Source organism: Manis pentadactyla, chromosome 2, assembly GCF_030020395.1.
Source record: "Manis pentadactyla isolate mManPen7 chromosome 2, mManPen7.hap1, whole genome shotgun sequence".
Taxonomy (NCBI): Eukaryota; Metazoa; Chordata; class Mammalia; order Pholidota; family Manidae; genus Manis; species Manis pentadactyla.
The window spans coordinates 39,629,105-39,635,031 of record NC_080020.1 but is presented as its reverse complement, the minus strand read 5'-3'; the positions used below and the strand labels follow the sequence as shown (position 1 = coordinate 39,635,031).

General features: G+C 36.6%; 1 pseudogene; it reads right to left on the bottom strand.

Annotated features, from left to right (window-relative positions):
• Positions 1 to 1,001: 1,001 nt before the first annotated feature.
• On the bottom strand, positions 1,002 to 2,125 carry LOC118919793 (cyclin-dependent kinase-like 1; annotated as a pseudogene).
• Between the last annotated feature and the right edge of the window lie 3,802 nt (positions 2,126 to 5,927).

Sequence of the window (5,927 nt, the reverse complement as noted above, 5' to 3'; positions counted from 1 at the left end):
CTGCTTTGTAAAATAAAATAGTGGTATACTTTCTGCTTAAGGACACGTTTTGTTTGTAGCTTGTAACTTTCACAAATAACACTGATTTTTCTCCATTAAATATTGGTAGGAGCACATTAAAAAGCTTGGTTTAGCAAAAAAAAAGATAATTATGTATTATTCTAGAGATGCAGTTTAAACACAGGTACTGAGTTATTGTAATTAAAGTCACATGGATAAACTTAAAACTTAGCCTGCAACTAAGACTAGAAAATATCCATAATGGGATTGCCTACTGGGTTTACAGAATATATTTAAAGAAACTTTGCATTTTAAGTGACTTTCTTTGTAAAATTCTGATTAGCTTTTAATTTAAATGTGAGAAATTATCACTTGTTTTATTTTTGCCTAAAAATCAGCCTACATTATAATGTTAACTCACACCCAAACTTTCTGTTCTTAGATACATGCATTCAACTCCTCCTTGTTATTTTTTTATAAGCATATAAATTAGCCTTTTAATCCACATATTTTAAATATTTTGAACTCTAAATATTCCAACAAATGTTTTAAAATATAAAAACCAAGACAAACCAAGCACTAAATGGAATTTTAAACATTCTGATTTCAAGAACCAAAACTCCTTACATGTGATGGTGAGAGAATCTGAAAAGGCAGAAAATAGGACTTAAGGTAATAGAGATCTGAGAAAATACACCAGGGCAGTTTGTAATTCATTTTTCACTTTTTCTATGTGGTAAAAGTGAAGCATAAATCTTTTTCACATCTCTGATTTTGCCAGAGGTATGGGCAGTAGACACAGTTCATATTCTGTCCATGAGCTCAGCTACTTAGATGCAACAAAAAGTACAAGTGAAAATACAAGTGGGCTTTTCCTTCCTGTTCTGGACACCATGGTCAAGCATGGAAATCTCCCTCCCAAATTTCCCTTCATACCTTGCCAAGTGGCCTACACCAGTTTGTCGCTTGTTTCCTCTCCTGATATTTTTTCTACACTGTGATTGCTTTCAAATGTTTTATTTTCTTCAAATTATGGATCAGTTCCTTTTTAATCATCAATCTCTAAGCTCCTTAAATATTTGGAAAATGGTTGTTAAGTTTCTTCATATTACAGTTGTACTTCTTATTATTCAAAGCTGGAAGGATGCTGCTGCTAGTCAGCTGAGGTACACACTGCAACCCAGGCAGGTGCTTTCCACTCTGAGAGTCTTCCTCGATGGTCTGTCTGTCATGCTCTTTCGGTAAATCCCCTATTTCTCTGATGCTGTCAAAATATGTGTGCCGCAGCAGCTGTTCACATGTCAGTCTCTTAGCAGGGTTCTTGTGGAGACAGCCCTTTAAGAGCCCCAGGGCATGATAAGAGATGTTTGGAAATTTTAATTCAGGTGGTTCCATATCTTCAGGGTCTGAAATTTTCACTCTACTGAAGTACTGATTTTTGCTAAGTACTTGCTGGTGCCTAGGAATGAGATCTCCCAAGGTTTTCTTAATCAGATAGAGCTGATCCACATCTGACTGTCCTGGCCACAGAGGCACCCCTGACAGCAGGTCAGCAAAGACACAGCCAATTGCCCAAACATCTACTGGGGGGCCATACTGCCTGTCCCTCACCAAAAGCTCTGGGGAGTGGTACCACTTGGTAGCCACGTAGTCTGTGTAGTTGGCACCTGGGTCCAGTCAAAAGCTGAGCAAATCCAAAGTCACATAGCTTAATCACTGAATGTTTTGTGATGAGGATATTTTTCTGGCTTCACATCTCTATGTATGCAATCGTGTTTATGGCAAAAATTTACTGCTTGCAGTGTCTGCTAAGTTTTGCTCTTCATGAGATGTTCTGGTACCCCTGTCTGGTATCTGTCCAGCTCATGGAGGACCGTGCGGGCACAGTACTCAAACACCAGGTGAAGCCTCCACTTCCTCCTGAAGACTTCAATAAGGTTGACAAGGTGCTTGAGTTGCTTGAGCATGTGGATTTCTTGAAGGGTGATTTTCTTTATGACAGGGTCATCTTCTGATTTCAGAAACCTCTTGATGGCCACAATCTGACCCATGTTCTGTTTCTGCATTTGAAAACTACCCCATAGGATTCTTTGCCAATTTTCCCAATTTTTTCATACTTCTCCATCACAGAGGAATAAATCTTAAAATGTATCTTTACATAGTTGGAAAATGTCGCTTATAAATTATTGACAGGACAGACCGCACTAGAGCCCCACTCAATGATGGGTCTTTGCCAAGGTCCTAGAGCAGAACAAGGGCATTTGCCAGAGAATTAGGAATCGACTCACATCTACAGCCTTGCTCCACAGCAATGGCAATGCGATCGAGGATGACTGCCTGGAGTTAGCTGCCTTCAATAACCCAGCTGTAATCGCTACCTAATCCGCAAGTTAAAATGTAACCCGTCATCCTTAAACGAACACAGTTGTAAAATAATCTATCTTTTTAAATGTTATGGTTCATCCGATCTGAGACACATGAGCTGGCTGCAGAACAGGGAAAGCTAAGGGCTTCCCCAGTTCTAATTGCGGGTCTCATTTCCCACAGGCAAGAAGACACTGTCCGGCTCCCCACAGAGGCGGCGGCGCAGCCCGGGCCAGGTGGGTAGAGAGCTGGGCCCGAGAAGGCGCCCCCACCTCCTCCTCGTTATTTTTAAAAAATCAATTTATGCAAATTTAATGAAAAACTAATTATGATTTCCCACCAGTGTACTTAGACAAATAGTAATTGCATTGGTCTGTCTTCTTTTCTGTTTCTCTGAAAAGTTGTGTTCCTCAAATGAATAATTACCTACAGAATAATTAAATGTTGCTGATACGGTCTACTCATCCCCCTTGTACACAGAAACAGCAGAGTACATCTTCTTGGAAGTCTGTCTCAGTCATGTTGGATAAACTTACTGTCAATCACACAATCGGCATCAATCCCTACTCAATTATGCAAGAATATAGTACTATATTAAAAGATAAATAGGGTTTAATTTTAATCACGGACAGTCTGTGAGTCCATGCTCCACTACCATAAAAGGACCAATTACTTTCTGAAATAATGCTCTAATGAAAAATCTGATGAGTAGAAGGGCAGCGTGCCTCTGTTTGTAGTCTAAGCTGCCCTCTCCTGGAGAAGTTTGTAAACCACTTTGGCCTTCATAAACACGGCCATTGTTTCTGTTTGAAACAAATCTCTTGAAATACCTGAAGCATTATAACAATGCTGCAGTAATCCACAGATCCTTCTGTGCCAACCAGCTGTTTGGACGTGCAGTTAATAGGGTGCGATGATGCCTGGGGGGGGATGGCTCTACTGGGATCTTCTGTTAAGTGGTAAAGGGCTGCCTTCCCAGAAGTGCTCACCTGATCTTAATCTGATCTACCCATTGTTGCGCGCAATGACGTAACACTTAGCCTACTGCGCAGGCGCATACTTGTATAGCCATTGGTTATAAGCCATTATTGGGTGTGTTGCTATAAAAAGAGTTCCCCCAGAGCTAAGAGCAGAGACTAGAGAAGAGAGCAAGAAGCAAGAGAGGGAAGCAGGAAAGAAGAGCAGAGGCTGGAGGCAAGGGTAGAGTCTGGAGCAGACACAGTGCTTGGGGCAGAGGCTGAGACAGAGGTGGATGGGATTCTACTGCCTGACCTGCTACCATGAGAATAACTCTTGGTATAAGCGCCTTTTGACCCCCAAACGTTCTGTTGTCATTTTTCAGTTTCACTTAATACAGGGTGAACTTGCCCAGAGCTGAAACCCTCAGACAAGTCAAATAGTAATGTTGGCCTTATTGAATAAATAAACTGGGAAGTATTCCCTCCTATTAAATTTTATGGACACATTTACTTAAATTTACTATGTTTCAGGAATTTTTTTTATTTTTGTTTTCTTCCTTGATCGTTTGACAGAATTCGCCAATGAAGGCATCTTGGCCCAGCGTTGTCTTTGTAGGGAGGGTTCTAGTTTCTTTAACAGTTGTAGGATACTCCAGTTATCCAATTCTTGTGTGAGCTTTGGTAGTTTATGAATCTCAAGAAATATGTCCATTTCATCTGAGTTATAAATTTATTAACATGACATTGTTCATAATGTTCCCTTGTAATTTTAGTATCTATAACTTTTTAGTGATGTTACCTTCCTCATTCCTGCCTCTGAGAATTTGTTATCTATTTTTTTTCCTGTTTAATCTGTCAAATAATCAATTTACAGGTTTATCAGTTTTACTGATTTCTCAATGAAACAGCTTTTAGTTTCATTAATTATTTTCTATTTCTCTGATTTGGAACTCATTGATTTCCATCCTGGTCTTTATTACATCATTTTGAAAAAAATTTACTATGAGTTTCCTTTGCTTTGTTTTCTCTACTTTCTTAAATGAGTAGATGAAATAACTGCCTTGAAATTTTTCCTGTTTTCTAATACAGGATTTGTATCCAAACTACAAAACAGAACAAAACTCTTACAAGTAAATAAAAAGATTAAAAAATATATAAAAAATGTGCAAATATTTGTGCAAACATTTCATTAAATGACATATATGGGTTACTATAAGCACATGAAAAGAAGCTCAACATTTTTATTTGTTAGGGAAATGCAAATTAATACCACAATGAGACATCACTGTGTATCCACTAGAATAGCTTTAATAAAATAAGACAGATGGCAATAGAAGGATGTAAAGAAAGTGGCATCTCATTCATTGCTGGTGGCAATGTACAATGATGTAGCTACTTTGAAAAGGAGTTTGGCAATTTCTTAAAAAGTTAAACATAAATTTATCACATGACCAAGAAATTCCACTCTTAGGTATCTGTCCAAGGGAAATGAAAATATATGCCCACACAAGACTTGTGCATAAATGTTCATAGTAGAATTATTCATAATAGCTAAAAAGCAGAAACAGCCCTAACAACCACAAACTGATGAATATATAAACTAATAAAAGGAACAAATTGCTAATACTTTTTGCAACATGAATGAACTTCAAAAGTATTTTGCTAAATTAAGCCATTCACAAAATATCATATATTTTGTGATTCCATTTATATGATATTCTCAGAATAGACAAATGTATAGAGAAAGCAGTTAGATTAGTGGTTGCCTGGGACTGGAAGTGAGAGAAGGGTTGGAGAGTGTGACCACCTATGGGCACAAGAGATCTTTTAGTGTGATAGAAATATTTTTAAATTGGATTGTGTTGATGTTGTACAATTCTGTAAATTTGCTAACTATCATTGAACTTTACATTTAAAGTGAGTGAATTTTATGGTATATAAATTACATCTCATTAAGTTTTCAAATAGCATACATAAAGCAAATGGGAAAATCAGAATGTGTGTCAAATATTAGATGATATTAGGGAAATATTAACTTAAGTACAATAATTATGATTTTGTATAAAATATGCTTATCTTTAGATATGCATGAGATTAAGTATTATGTCTACCACTTCCTTTAAAGCACTTCTGTCTCTCCCTCTCTCCACACACACACACACACACACATACTGTGTATGTATTGCAAATATAAATATACAGCGTATACATAGTAAGGAAACGCATATATAAAGTAAATATGATAAAATATTAATTGTTGAATAAAGGTAGAAATTATGCAGGTATTTTTAGTACTAACATTCAACATCTATAGTTTAAAATTTCATATAAAAATTGGAAAAAAACTGTTGTATCATGTCATGACAAATAAGAAAGGCATCAGGTAAAAATAAGCCATAATTCTTCGTAAAGACTCTCATGAGAGCACAAATAGAAGAAAATGACTTTAGTAGTTGAAAAAAATATCAATTACTCCAAACCTTTAGCAAATATTCTAACATGAAACACTAATCCTATCTTAGTTTAAATTAGATACTAGAGAATAAATGTCTATTAATGCCATTTTTATTTAATGTTATATAGAAAATTTGAAAAAATGTGACA